This window comes from Moschus berezovskii, chromosome 10 (assembly GCF_049115385.1).
Source record: "Moschus berezovskii isolate FMDL1 chromosome 10, NW_MosBer_1.0, whole genome shotgun sequence".
NCBI lineage: Eukaryota > Metazoa > Chordata > Mammalia > Artiodactyla > Moschidae > Moschus > Moschus berezovskii.
The window spans coordinates 23,986,147-24,001,890 of record NC_142469.1 but is presented as its reverse complement, the minus strand read 5'-3'; the positions used below and the strand labels follow the sequence as shown (position 1 = coordinate 24,001,890).

Here is a 15,744-nt window from a genome sequence, read left to right as displayed (position 1 = left end):
CACAAATTCCAGATCCTGTAGAAAGTCTTTTGCATTAAGCAAGGTCTTCAGTGAGATGTAGCTGGCTGAGTTAGGACGACGGGTGCACAAGATCCTTTCTTCTGCTCTGGGGGAAGCCTGGCTTGAGCACTTGGCCTCAGAGTTGACCACGGTCAGGAATCTGAGTCTTATGGGCAGAGGCATCCTCCTTTGTTACAGGTTTTCCTTGGCCTCCTGGGGGTGGTGGTGTGGAGTCAGTTTTGAAGCCTTCTTTTTCTTCTTCTCCTCTGAATCCTTCCTAGTTGTGTATGTTGCAGACAGCTGGGAAATGTTACTTGGTAACACAGGATCCACAGGTGCTGTATTTGGGCCAGTTCACTCTTCAGGTACATTTCAGTCTTCTCTGGCCTTTACACGGAGAAGGCAATGGCAAGCCACTCCAGTACTATTGCCTAGAAAATCCCATGGATGGAGGAGCCTGGTAGGCTGCAGTCCGTGGGGTCGCTAAGGGTCGGACACGACTGAGCGACTTCACTTTCATTTTTCACTTTCACACGTTGGAGAAGGAAATGGCAACCCACTCCAGTGTTCTTGCCTGGAGAATCCCAGGGATGGGGGAGCCTGGTGGGCTTCCGTCTATGGGGTCACACAGAGTCGGACACGACTGAAGTGACTTAGCAGCAGCAGCTGGCCTTTACAAATGGAAGAATTGCAGAGAGATTCTTGGAAACAATTGATTGTACTTCGGATTCTCCTTTCTCCCCTGGTAACAAGATCTTGAATCACAGTTAACTTCAGCATCCCACAGACACCTCTGTTTTAAGCCAGTTATATCATCATCTATATTGATTTTTTCTTTTTTATAATTTTATTTGTCTATTTATTTATTTTTGGCTGTGCTGCGTCTTCCTTGCTGCACAGGCTTTTTCTCTAGTTTTGGCCAGGAGGCTGCTCTCTAGTTGCAGTGGGAGGGCTTCTCATTGCCGTGGCTTCTCTTACTGCGGAGCACAGGCTTTGGACTGTGGGGCTTCAGTAGGTCCGCATGGGGGCTCGATAGTTGTGGCCCACAGGCTGAGTTTTTCCGAGGCGTGTGGGATCTTCTCTGGCCAGGGATTGAACCCATGTCTCCTGCATTGGTAGGCAGATTCTTCACCCCTGAGCCACCAGGAAAGCCCCTAGATCAGTCTTGATTGGAGATCATTTCTTAGCCTTAATTTTGACTTTGCAGTAATATTTTCCACAGGCTTAGCTTTGGACAAAACCCTAACCTGTTCTGTTTCTACAGTTCATATACTGGACTCGTCTCATGTACCCATTTTTTTTTAAGGGTGAGAAAAATGATTGCTTGGATTACAATGTTTTTAAATTGAAATATGGTTGATTTACAAATATTGTGTTAGTATCAGGCATACAGTGAAGTGATTCAGTTATATATGGATAACTGAATATATACATTCTTTTTCAGATTCTTTTCCCTTACAGGTTATTACAAGATACTGAGTAGAGCTCCTTGTGCTGTGCAGTAGGCCCTTGTTGGTTATGATTTATATATAGCAGTGTGTATCTGTTAATCCCAAACTCCCAATTTGACCCCCTGCCCTCCCTTTCCCCTTTGGTAACCATAAGTTTGTTTTCTATGTCTCTGGGTTTCTCCCTGTTTTGTAAATAAGTTCATGTGTATCTTATTTTAAGATTCCATATATAAGTGATATCACATGATATTTGTCTTTCCCTGACTGACTCGTTTCACTTGGTATGGTAATCTCTGGGTCCACCCATGTTGCTGCCAATGGCATGATTTCATTCTTCTTCTCTGTGGGTCGATCTCTATGAAGGCTACACACTCTTCCTCTTCAATTCATAGCTCCTTTGCTTCTGCTGAAACCTTATTTGCTACTCAAGTAACTTGAGCAGATCTCCAAAGACTTATTTCTAGGGGGCACTTCTGTCTACATTCACCAATGTTTCACCGTGTTTCATCCGTGTTTCACCATGGATATCCAAGTTCATCTTTCCAGTCGGATTTCTAACCACAGCGTTGTTTTTGGTGGCTGCAGTAGGACACGAACAGCAAGATGAGGGACGTGAACATTGAAAAGTAGAAATAAGATAGGATCCAGTGTGTGGGATTCTCTGGGTTGGTTTCCTTTCCAGTCTCCCAAACCACATAGTTGGCCTTGGTATTCTTGGGCTGCTGGAAGGCCTGCCAATCGCCTTGTCTGCCTTCTGTGCCCCATCCTGGGTGTTCTACTATTGCAGAAGGCTGAGCACATGTGTATCCCCCAGTCACTGGCACTTCAACAAAGCAGCAGCACTAACAGTTGTCTGCGCCTATGATAGCAGCCGGGGCTCCCAGCACCCACGCTGTGAGATAAGCTTACTGGGCCTTTTCCCTCTTGATGTCTTTTGTACAGGAGCAGTGTCCAAAGTGCCTAAATGCCATCATAATCACCTTCATTAAGAAGGCTTCTCCAAAGATTTCATACTTTGTCAGTCTACAACTGGCCTCTGGATTACCTGCTCACATCCACCCAAACCGGCTTCTCACATAATCTCGCCCATTTTAATGAAGACAGTTAGCCCTCTAAACTTGGAGTTCGCCTCTGTGGATGTAACCAGCCACAAACTGAAAGTATTCAGAAAAAAAAAAAAAAATCCAGAAAGTTCCAAAAAGCAAAACTTGAATTTGTCACACTCTGGTAACTATTTGCATAGTATTTACATTATATTAGGTATTTCAAGTAACCTAGAGATGTTTTAAAGTATACAGAAGGATGTGTGTAGCTTAAATGCAAATAGTATGCTGTTTTACATGAGGAATTTGAGCATCCTTGGATTTTGGTGTTCACAGGGTGGGGGTCGGCACGCTGGAACTGATCCTCCCAAATGAGAATAACTGTAGTCCTACTCAGGAGATGAGGCTCTTTACCAGAGTTATCCTTCATTTTTCTCTTTTTTCCCATCCTGTATCTAACCCAGCCAGGAATCCTTTCTGGTCCAAACCAGTCATCTCTGGAGAGGATTTCTGTAATCTTATGTGGTTTTCCCATTTGTATGTCTCTCCCAGACTCAACACAAACATAGTTTAGTGTGTTTGTTAAACTATAGTCAGAGGATCCTTTTAAAAGGCAATGTGGATTCTGATACTCTTCTGTGACAACACTCTAAATGCACTGACCAATCCAAAGTCCTCCCTAGGGTTTCCATGCCACACGTGCTTGTTCCCCTGGGTGTCTCTCCGACACAATTCACACACTCAACTCCTCGCTCACTCTGCTTGACACACTGGCTGGTCCTCACACCTCCCCTGCCTGCATCTGCTCTTGTACAAGCCTGCCCCGGATCCCTTGCACCTGCTCTTCCCACTGCCTGGAGCTTCTGCCTCTAGACAGCCCAAGGCTGGCCCCTCAATTCACTCCCTTCTCTCCTATAGAGAGCTCTACCTGGAATGTCACTCCCATCACCTCATCCTTCTTTGTCTTTTATCATAGCATTTATGGTGATCCAGTATCATATTATATATTTTTATTCATTTATTTATTGCATCTGGCTAGTAAACTAGGACCCATGAGAGCAGTAGCTCTGTTTTGTTGTCTGCAGGATCACCACACTGAGGCAATGCTTGGTGTCTAATATGTGCTTCATATGTATTTGTTGAAGAAATGACTAGATGGCAAAGTAGAACTTAAGACAAACTGTTCTGATTTCTCTGCTTTGTTTTACCCAAGGACAATTCTGCCAAAGGTAAGGATAATCCAGCGGGCAAATAACGTGGAGGTCCATTATCAGAAATTGACTGTAATTTGAACTCAAGCCCTGCTGTGTCCCTTGTGGCTCCCTGTAGATGGTTGCAATAACATTTTATAATAGTCTACCGGGTGAAACTTTAAACTCTAAATTCTTTCCCTCTAGAGTCTCTGAGTAACAATCCCAGGCCTGATCATGCAGAGGATGCGCAGGAGGGGATTTACTGGAATGGCATATATGTCAGCCTGGGACTGGCACAGTGATGTCAATGTCTTTGCTAAATTATGTTGCTAATGAGGGCTTTCCAGGGAGTCTCAATGACAGACTCCTCATTTACTTCCAGAGCTGCAAACTCAACTCCAACAGCCCCTGAAACAAGCTTGGCAACATAAAGGCATAAATCCCTCTTCCATTGAGCAAATAAATTATGTCATGACTCATGTTTACCCCGTGTAATAGCAAATGAAGGTGAGCATTTATTATTTACTTACTTGGGTTCTTTCAGTTTTTTTAAATCATTCTAGTTGGACTATAAAGCTTTATCAAGTGTCTTAGACTGACCTACATAGCAGAATGGAGGAATTTTTCAGTGGCAGTTAGAAAGCTTAGATTTGTTTCCAGCGATGTGTAAACTTGTGGAAGCAGCTTGTCTCCCTTCTGTCCCTTTTTATAATGGAGGATAATATCGTTGAAAACTTCCCCAAATCCCATTTTCAGGAAATAACAAGTCTCATCGGCTTCCCCTTCTATAGCAAAATAAACAGACAACTCAAAATATAAATAGAAAATATATTTATGGAGTAAGATTTGACTGTGTACAAATGTACAAATGCATGTGTAAAGAGTGTGTGTCTCTCAAATTCTGTTTGTCAGTATTTGTAAGTTTCCTGCATTTCTTCATGCATCTAGGACATAAATATTTATTGAGCATCTATTATGTTCCACTTGCTTTGCTAAATAGAGCCAGGGCTAGGCCATGCAGAGGACAGGTAGGGATGTACACATGTATTGCTTTGATCAATTAAGTTACAAGAATATGTTTTCTCTGACAAAAATCTGCTTGAGTATGATAAAAGTTTGAGAGGAAAATAGAAGGGGTTATCAATATTTCAAGAAAAGTCTTATAAACCAGCAACTGTAACAAGTTGGGTAGTTGGGTTGTATCTACGTGACTACTGCAGAATCAGATGGCAGAAGTTCAGAAAATATTTACAGCTTTGGAAACTGGTCTCTGATACTCCTCTTAATAGCATTTATTTCCTATCTGTGGTTTGTTTTGTAAATCTCTTCCTGAGGTTCTAGGGACCTAGTGACCTCCCCACTGCCAGAGCTTCCAGAGCAGGGCCTAGCAGCTCAGGAATGATGAGGTCAAAGGTCCCATGCCTTCTGGAGGAAATGTTTACCATGCTTATTTGGAAAGCAATTTGTAAGTATGCATTCTCCATCTCACATGACATTTGTGGAAAAACTTACTTCAGACTTGGCCTTAAAAAAATGGAAAAGAATTTGAAAAAGAACAGACACATGTATCTGAAAAGACACCAAATCACTTTGCTGTACATGTGAAATGAACACATTGTTAATCAACTACATGTGTGTGTGTGTTAGTTGCTCAGTCACGTCCAACTCTTGAAACCCCATGGATTGTAGCCCGCCAGGCTCCTCTGTCCGTGAAATTCTCCAGGCAAGAATACTGGAGTGGGTTGCCATTCCCTTCTCCAGGGGATCTTCCCAACCTAGGGATCAAACCCAGGCCACCTACTTTGCAGGCAGGTTCTTTACTGCCTGGTTCTTTACTGCCTGGCTCATAATCAACTATACTCCACATATAATCAACTATACTCCAATATAAAATTTAAAAAATAATAAAAACAAATATATTGGTCAAGAACCTCCAATTTCCCCTTTCTGTACCTTTCCCCTTCTTAAAGATGACCTCCTAAGTTTCCTGGAACTTCATGTGCTTTGTCCACAGGCAAATCTGCTTCTAGAAGGTGATTTGGCTAGAGTCAGTCACGCCAAAGTTCAAATGTCTGATGTGACTTTCTCCTTTTCCATAGGCATTTACACTAACAAGACTCATCACTTCAGTCAAGTAGAATCATGTCTGAACTTCTTCCTTTACCACCTATTAATTGGAGATTTTAGAGTGACTTTCAGCTCTGGTGTTCTGTGGTTCTAAACATATATCAACATGAAAGGGGCAGGCAGGAAGGAACATTGCAGGTAATATTCTTTGTGGAAGACCCTATTCTCAATTAGGGTGATTTTCCTTACAAGTATTTCCTTAAAGTAGACTTCCCAGTTGGCGCTAGTGATAAAGAACCCGCCTACCCATGCAGGAGACCTAAGAGAAGTGGGTGCCATCCCTGGGTTGGGAAGATTGCCTGGAGAAGGAAATGGCAACCCACTCTAGTATTCTTACCTGGAGAATCCCATGGACAGAGGACAGTCCACAGGGTCGCAGAGAGTCGTAGACACAACTAAATTGACTTAGCCTGCATGCATCCTTACAAATAACAAAACACCTAACCACATTTTAACCAGTAAGGTCACTTAATTACTTATGTAACAAGAAGTCTAGGGGTGGGAGTTTCAAGAGTGTGTCAGCAGTTCAGTACAGTTGGGCTATTGCATCAGTCTCTCTGATGGGCTTGTCTTCCCATCGTGGTTCCCAAAGGTACCACGTGGTTCCAGGCATCATATCCTCACAAAAGTGTTCAAAGAAGGATGTCGAGGGGAGGGCAAAGGGCTGGACTCATGCGCCCTTCCCCTTCTGTCTGGGAGGAGACTGAGTCCCCAGCAGATCCTCTGGAATCACATTGGCCAGGACTGGGAAATTATGCCACTTCTAGGGGCAAAGAATTGATAGAGCTCAGTCCTCAGTTATGGGCTTCTCAGGAGGTGCTAGTGGTAAAGAACATGGCTGCCAATGCAGGAGACATAAAAGACTCGGGTTCCATCCCTGGGTCAGGAAGATCCCCTGGAGGAGGGCTTGGCCACCCACTCCAGTATTTTTGCTGGGAGATTCCCATGAACAGAGGAGCTTGATGGGCTATAGTCCATGGAGTCACTAACAGTCAGACAAAACTGAAGCAACTTAGCATGCATGCACACCAATCCTGAGTTATATTCTAGGGTTAGGCATACTGAAAACTGATCAAAACAGAGATTTTGCTACCAAGGGAGCAAGGGAAAGTGCTGCTGGAAGGCAGTTCAGCCTGGAGGGTGTCCACCACAATCTTGCAACCACATCACCAAGGAGCTATTCTGAGCAGGTCTATGGCCAGGCTGGAAAATACGTGAGTCAGAACACCTTGGCTCTCTCTAATCCCCACAGTCTCCTTTCTTGCAAATGTTCAGGTTAAGAGGGGAGGAGGCTACAACAGAGAACGGATTGCTGCTGTTGTTCAGCTGCTCAGTTGTGTCTGACTCTTTGCGATCCCATGAACTGCAGCACGCCAGGCTTCCCTGCCCTTCACTGTCTCCTGGAGTTTGCTCAAACTCATGTCCATTGATCAATGATGCCATCCAACCATCTCATCCGCTGTCACTCCTTCTCCTCCTGCCCTCAATCTTTCTCAGAACCATGGTCTTTTCCAGTGAGTCAGTTCGTCGCATCAGATGGCCAAAGTATTGCAGTTTCAGCTTCAGCATCGGTCCTTCCAATGAATATTCAGGGTTTATTTCCTTTAGGATTGACTGGTTTGGTCTCCTTGCTGTCCAAAGGACTCTCAAGAGTCTTCTCCAGCACCATAGTTTGAAGGCATCAAACTTTTAGGCGATGTTCTAAATTAAAAGAGAAACAAGATGTTGTAGCACTGTGCTCAACTTGCACATATAAGAACTTGCCTGTTCTTATATTTTCTCTTATTTTTAGTTCTTTAACTTGAGTTTATTCTGCTAAACATCTTCTTTAATAAAATCTGCAAACTTGCTAGAAAAAGCAATAGAGCTTTTTTTTTTTTTTTTTTGGTGGAGCTATCCTCTCTCACTGAAATGGTCCAAAGATGATTATATTCCTTTTTATTTTCAAAATCTCCACTTACCAAAGGCTAGCATGCTAAGAAAACAGATGGTTTGATCTAAAGCTTCTTTTGTTGGAGGCAGGCTAATGTTTTAAACATCATGCCAGGATTTGATTTGAAATTTTAAAATTGTTGTTTTCCCAGATTAAGCTTGGGACACTATCAAAATTCTTAGACAGTCTTCATGAGGGGAAAGCAAAATTGGTGCATGAGGGCCAATTTAAGAAAAATAAGAATGTTTAAAAAACACATATTTCCCAATCAAAATGAAAATAGTTTTATTGATCCCCATGGAGAAAAAGTCTCTATTTTAGGATATATGGTACCTATTGCATTCAGTAGAAGAATATCAGTTTACAAGTTCTCCCTTTTCTATGAAACAATTTAAGAAAATATTTTTATTATTTACAGTTGTGATTTCCCTTCTTTTTTAGCTGCTAAAATATTGATATATGAGCATCACCATAAAGGAGAAAACTTAGATTCATCTTTCTAACCTTTCATCTTTTATAATTGCATAGAGTTCGAGTTCATGAAATTTGCTTATATAAATCATTTTGTGTTATATTTTAATTCACCTGCCAAAAATATTTTATCCCATTTAATAATAATAAAACTGAGATTCAAAAATATAAATAATCTTCCTAAGGTCACAGAATGTTAGTGATGGAGTTAAGGCTAAAATGAAATTGTCACACCCACTGCAACTCTTACTAGTGTCTACCCTATGTCAAGCCCCATTTGACACTGGAAATAAGAAAACAGTAGTAATCAGATCTAACATTTACTGGATGCCAGGCACTGTCCTAAATATTTACATGCATTCCTTCATTTAATCCTCACAAAAACTCTATGAAGTAGGAATTCTTGAATTTCTCACTTTGCAGATGTGGAAACTGAGGTCTAGAGTCTGGGATAAGGTCATATTGCTAGAAATGGGGGCTTGTTGGCTCCTGATCATGTAACAAACACAGACCTGTCTGTGCATAGGTTACGGGAGCTGGTCAACAGGTGGGGGCTGGAGCCATGACTGGCTGCCATGATATACGGCTGCTCTTTGCACTATCGCTGCATTTTTTCATGACTCTCAAGTTGCCATAGTGCAAACCCGACTCTAAGAAGCTGACGCAAAAAGGATGTCTCTGATTCGTGGAATCCAGGTGAGGGCTGAACAGCCAGATCACCCACCATGAGTACGGCAAGGATGCCGCTGGTCCCAGGCGCCGCTGGAACCAGGAACTTCAGTGCTCATTGAGTGTTTGTCTTCTCTTGCCTTTGTTTCCTTATGCATTGGCTCCATTCTTTTTTCACTACCAATGGTTTTTATCAAATGGTAGGAACCCTAGTCACCAGTAGTTTACAAAATTCATCGTTTGACTTTTGCCAACAGAGAAGGTCTGACTCTCTTGGGTCTAGTTGGAAAACAATTCCACCTAAGAGCTCTGATTGACCTGGCTTATATAAGAAGCCACCCCTGGACCGAGCAAATGTAGCTAAGGAGACACAGCCTGTAAGAGCAAGTAAGAACTGACATGTATTGTTGTTTTTGTTATTCAGTTGCTCAGTTGTGTCTGATTCTTTGCGACCGCATGGACTGTAGCATGCCAGGCTTCTCTGTCCTTCACTATCTCCCAGAGTTTGTTCAAACTCATGTCCTTTGAGTCGATGATACCATCCAACCATCTCATCTTCTGTCTCCCTCTTCTCCTCCTGCCTTCAGTCTTTCCCAGTATCAGGGTCTTTTCCAAAGGGCCGGCTCTTCGAATCAGGTGGCCAAAGTATTGAAGCTTCAGCATCAGTCCTTCCAATGAGTATTCAGGGTTGTGCAGTTTGTGCATTTCACAAAGTGTCTGCTTGAAGGATGCGAGGGATTGAAATCAAGCCAATACTGTGCTCACAAAGCCATGCAGCCTGGAGCAGAGATCTTCCCAGAGGCAGGGTTGCCCTCTATTTCTCTTAGACGCTGGGACTTACCACACTGGGCACCCATTGAGCTGAGTCTTTTTTTTTTAATTGAGCTATAATTGACATATGACATTATATTAGTTTCAGGTGTATAATGTAAGGATTTGATACTTACATATCTTGTGAAATGAGCACCACAAAAAGTTTTGTTAATATCTGCCATAGCTATAAATATTTTATCTTGTGATGAGAACTTTTAAGATCTACTCTCTTAGCAACTTTCATACATGTACCATATCAACTATAGTCACCACACTGTACATTACATCCCTTGGGCTGACTTACTTTACAACCGGAAGTTTGTACCTTAAAACCCCTTCACCCATTTCAATCTCCCCCACACCCCCACCCCGGCAACCATCAATTTGTTCTCTGTGGATGAGCCCTTCTGCCTTTTTTCCACACAAAGGCACTGATTAGGTTTGCGGCTGCCCTTTGTGAAATATGACCGCTTCCAAGGAAATACCATATTTGTAGCTGGAGGAAGAAAAGGCAAGTATCAATTTCAGGACAGAGGAGATACTCAACAGAACAATGAGTGGAAAACTATTTCTATTTCATGTAAATTAAAAAAAAACACACCACAATTCCACAATTAAGTCATGAAAAAAGATGATAAATAGAGTCTATGATGTGAGCAAAACCCAACTGCCCCTTCAAGGCCTAACAGATCTTGGGGAGTGTCTTGTTACTTTCCTAGGCAAGTACATGTCCTCTCTTTGAGAATTCAGAAGCTCTCTTGCAATGGATTTCAATTAAACAATTTCATGGTTTTTACATGAAAAGACAGTCTGACATTTCATAGAGATGCCTATTAATCTGATGGTCTCTGCTAGCAAAGTGCTACAGAAAGCAGCTCTGGTTACATCAAAATGATATTTTAACAGCAGGTTTGTGAAGCTGTAAAAGCCTTATTTTCAATTTTTTCTTACTTTTTAAACAAACTTTAGTGATTTATCATGGATCGCAGCAAGGTTTTCTCTGGAATACAGTCATCCCACCTCTACCCAGCAGTTCCAGCCAGTTCTCCAAAGCCTTGGTCTTCATGGAGGTAGTACGACTGGGCGTGTGTCTAATGATGGACGGAGCGGGCTGCCCTTGGAGCATGACCAGACTGCCTTATTCAGGGCAGGTCAATCCCCAAACCACGGGCTCCGTGGATTTCTTCTGGGATGAGCAGTTCCCAACCTATTAGTAATCTTCTTCCCAGAGACAGTCTCAGGAGGGTGAGCTTCACCATCATCGTCAGGCAGAGGGCAGCAGAGAAAGAATCTGATATTTCAAGAAGACGAGCAGTTTCATCAGCTGCAGTGTCTCCCCGGCTTAAGCAGATTCTGAATTTTAGACTCTCCGTGGTCACTTCCATTTGCCTTGGCCCCTTTCTGTTCCTTGTTCTTCCTCCAGTTACCCATCTTGGAGAGTCCACACTCAGGCATCTTTGAGTCACCATCCCTCCCCACCCCACCACGTGAACGAGTTCCATTCTGAGCGCACGTCTGTTAAACCCAGTTTGTAAGCCCAACAAAGTTACCCTAGATACCCAACTAGCACAATCACAATATACACATATATACACATTATATACACACTATAGTACTGTGCTGTAATCGATTTATAACACTTTTCACACAATACATAAAAAACAAAAGTAAAACATTTTTAATCTTATAGTACAGTACCTTGAAAAGACAGTGGTACAGTACAACAGCTGGCACACAGGGGCTGGCATCCAGTGAACAGGCAAGAAGAGCTACGGACTAGAGGAGGAAGAGGAGGTGGGAGAAGGGAGAGCTGAAAGATCGTCAGCAACAGGAGACAGAGGGCACACTGCAGTCTCACTCACGCCTGACGTTGATGGCACGCTTTCTGGTTCCTTGCTAGAACCAGATGCGCGTTTGCATCCTTGACAGTTAGCAACCTAAAGGTTCGTATGTAGGAGACTTACTGTGCCCACATCACCCTGCACTTCCCTTCTGCCTCCTCTTGCCTACAGGTCTTTCTTGGTTCAGTTAAGTAGTCAGAACCTAGAGAAATGAACAACCATGGAGCCTTGGAAGAGGAGGAGAAAGCTGTACCAAAGCCACCTTGGGGGAAGAGGGGCAATACTCACTCTCGTGAATCTCCTTCTTGCCTTCACGTCTCTTATGTCTCTATTTGCTTCTCAAGCTTCACTCATCCTCTCTCCTCTGCTTATTCCATCATCTGTCTTCCTTTGCCTTCCTATGACCAGACCATCGTTACAGAGTTATTTTGTCAGGAAAGCTAACTGCCTGCTCAGTACATTTCAATTTTGATTATCATTTTCCTAATTAAAACCGTATACCCTTCATCCAAGGACTCAAGAGATTCCCTTTGGAATATAGGGTTGGGGTCTGTGGCCACCATCATTCTTCTGTCTTTGCCCATGTGTGGCATCACTTTGGACCAGCGGAAGTCACATCCACCACTGCTGGAGTGGAGGGGAGGTTTAAGGGCCTGAAAAGAGAACAGCTTGAAGCAAAGGCCACACAATGAACATGCCTGAATTAAACATGTAGATAAACAAGAAACAAATGTTCCCTGTTTTATGCCATGGAGGTTCTTGGGCTGCTTGTTACTGCAGTTAATGTTGCAGCCTAGCTGTTACAGAACAGGACCTGATGACAACCATGCAGACAGAATGACATGTTTCCTACTGAGTAACCCTCGTGGAAAATTTCCATCTGCAGCATGAAACTGCAGCTTGTGACTCACTGAGATCAACAGGGCAGGTCAGTGACAGAGGCTACTCCTGATGCTGAGTGTCTTAGTTTTACTCGTGTGTGTTAGATGCTCAGTCGTGTCCAGATCTTTGTGATTCTATGGATTGCAGCCTGGAAGGCTTCTTCCTCTGTCCACGGAATTCTCCAGCAAGAATACTGGGGTTTTCCAGGGGATCCTCCAGACCCAGGGATCAAACCTGTGTCTCCTGCATTGCAAGCAGATTCTTTACCCTCTGAACCATCAGCAAGGCCCTACCCTCATCCCAATATCAGAAAAGCTCCAGGAATATCCCTGCCTTAGACCCTGAACCCCAGAGAGAAGGAAAACTTTCTCTCCTAAGTGGCTTACAAAATCCTTATTTCTTATCCCAGGCCTAACTGTTCCCCAAGATGACTGATTCCAGGAGCATCTTCTCTTTTCAGGAAACTCCATCTTCACCTTCACATACTGTGATCTGATCTGTGACTCCAACAGGACCGTCACACAAGTGTACTGGAAAGAAGAATCTAGGCTCTGCTGCGGTAAGAACCCAAGACTTCAGACGGATGGCTCAAGTTTCTGAAAAGGTCTTTTGTGTGCTTTGCATACTGGTATCAGGAAAAGCTTTTTATTTTATTTTTTTGCTCTCTTGTACTTTGGTGTTTTATTATTTCCAAATCTAGCTTATATACAGGATAACCAGGGCACTGTTAAGAAAAAAAAAATGAGCTAAAACAGCCTGGCTGATGTGGCCAGTGGGCCCAGCCCTCACACTCTCCCGGGAGGGAGTCTCAGGGCTGGGGGACTCTGGGCCCTGCCTGGTTTGTGCGCCTGTGGCCCACCGGCCACCAGCCTGCTGGGGGGCAGGGCAGCAATGCAGACCGTCCCTTCACCACCCCATTCAGCTGGGGTTGCAGCCGGCCTGGTAGGACAGCGACAGAGCTGACGGTCCTGTCCCCAGAGATCTGGTTGCTGCAGATGGACACCAGTGCCCCTTGTGTCCTGAGTGAGGGTGAGTCCCGGAGGTCCCAGTCGTGGCCGCCCTGCTCAAAGGAGCTGCTCGTGCTGGAGGCTGAGATGTCCAGGAGCTGCCAGGAGACAGAGGGTTTCAGCTCATCCTGGTCTGGGCAGAGCGCCCACATGTACAACAATAGTGATACCTTGTCCAGGTAGCTCTCAACCACCTCTCGTTTGGGTTCTTGATCACGATCACCATCACCAACTGGGCCTGGAAGGTGGTGATTAGCACAGGCCTCTGCATCCATCAGCTTGCTGTGAGGATGATGTCAGCAAGTCGTTGACTGTCGGCACACAGGGACGCCCAGCCTAAGGCACTGCTGCTCTGGGCACACTTCATCTTCATCTCGAAGAACCGATCCAGCACCACGTCGCTGTCCCTGAAGACCTTCCACTGCTGGTCCCACTTGGAGTCCACGTGCAGCGACCCCCAGCGCCTCCTCCTCGGCCTCAAACACTTCCTCTTCCTTGCATTTCTCCCCAGCCACAGGTAGGCCTGGTCTGCCCCGGGACGCTCTGGCCCATCTCCTTCTAGATGGACCCCACGCCCTGGCAGGCAGCTTTGAAGGCGGCGGTCCAGTCGAGCTTCTCCCTGCCTTTGGACACAACTGGGCCCACAGCCCGGCAGTCTTGGCTGCTTCTTGCACACCCTCCTTGATTTTCCGGCCAAGGTCACTTTGACTGACTTCATCAAGCCTCTCCTTCCCAGTGCCTGTGATCTCACCCAGCTTCTTTCCTGATCTCCTCTTTCCTTCTCAGAATTTCTGATTTGATGGTTCTGTATCTCCTCCTGGCTTCCTGGCCTCGTCTTGGAATTTTTTTTTTTTTTAACTTTCTTTCATTTCTTTGTTTTCTGCTAATTCCTGTTTGATATTACCGACCCAGCCAGAGAAAAAGCCTTTTCTGTTTCTCAAGGCACAGGATTTGGACAGGGTCCACTCTCCGCTCGGCTGGTAGCGGCACCAGGTTGTGGCTGCACCGGAGGTGGACTCCCCGCAGACCATCTCCGCGGGCACGGTACCAGCCTGCCCGCAGCAGCGCCCCATCCTGCTGCAGGATCCCGCTTGGGGAAAAGCTTTGATTGTGTTTTTAGAGCATTTACTTTTTAGAATTAACTGAACTTTATTCATTCCAGACCTTTTCTCTTCCTTGTCTGGCTAAATCCTATGCCTTGAAGGGTCCAGTTCTCTGTGAAGTCTTCCCTGACTTCAGGAAGGGTGGATCTCTCCATTCTGGGAATTCCACAGCACTGCTCTCCATATCTTTATGACAAAATTACTTCCCTTACTATATTGTGATTTGCTATTTGTTTATGTCTCTCGCCAGTTACTTAAAGATGCCTTGCTGAGGACAGGAATTGGGTATATTATTCCTGGGTCCCTCCTAGTGCCCAGCAGGGTACATGGGACACAGGAATTATAATCATATGGATGAGAGGCATCAAAAGGCATCACCGTTTCTCCACTCATTCTTGGGTTGTGCATGTGTGTTTCTGTATCATGGGAGTATGGAATACAGTTCTGTCCATGTAGCCATCAGATATGAAGAGTGTGTCCATAATGGTCCATAGAGAATCTGTGAAAATAGTTCTTAGGCTGAAATATACAAAAGACTTGAGAACTATTTATGCAGGTGATCACACCCTGAAAAGGAAGTGTGAGAGCCTTATTTGCCAAATAAGGCTACCCATACCATGTAGTTATAACCCCATGTTTATCCTTACACCATTGCTTTTGTATTTAAAATCAGAACTTTTAAAAACATTTTCTTTCTTTTTTTTTTAATGTGCATTAAGGGCACATAATCGGAGAAGGCAATGGCAAGCCACTCCAGTACTCTTGCCTTGAAAATCCCATGGAGCCTGGTAAGCTGCAGTCCATGGGGTCGCTACGGGTTGGACACGACTGAGTGACTTCACTTTCACTTTTCACTTTCACACATTGGAGAAGGAAATGGCAACCCACTCCAGTGTTCTTGCCTGGAGACTCCCAGGGACGGGGGAGCCTGGTGGGCTTCTGTCTATGGGGTCACACAGAGTCGGACATGACTGAAGTGACTTAGCAGCAGCAGCAGCAGCAAGGGCACATAATACATGATTGTATACTTAAACTGACAGTTGTGATTTTTTAGTAGAAAATAAAGGAAATGGTCAATATTTTTTGGTAGGGAGTTTTAAGCCCACACAATGAATCAACATTTTAAACAAATTTCTTCATCGACTTCTTGTTTTCTGGTTTCATCTCATTGTGTGTGTGTGAGAGAGAGAGAGGGAGAGAACAAGAGAGAT

The 15,744-nt window shown here is 44.2% G+C and overlaps 1 pseudogene; it reads right to left on the bottom strand.

Annotated features, from left to right (window-relative positions):
• Nucleotides 1–13,704: 13,704 nt before the first annotated feature.
• Nucleotides 13,705–14,503, bottom strand: LOC129560766 (mitochondrial import inner membrane translocase subunit TIM44 pseudogene; annotated as a pseudogene).
• Between the last annotated feature and the right edge of the window lie 1,241 nt (nucleotides 14,504–15,744).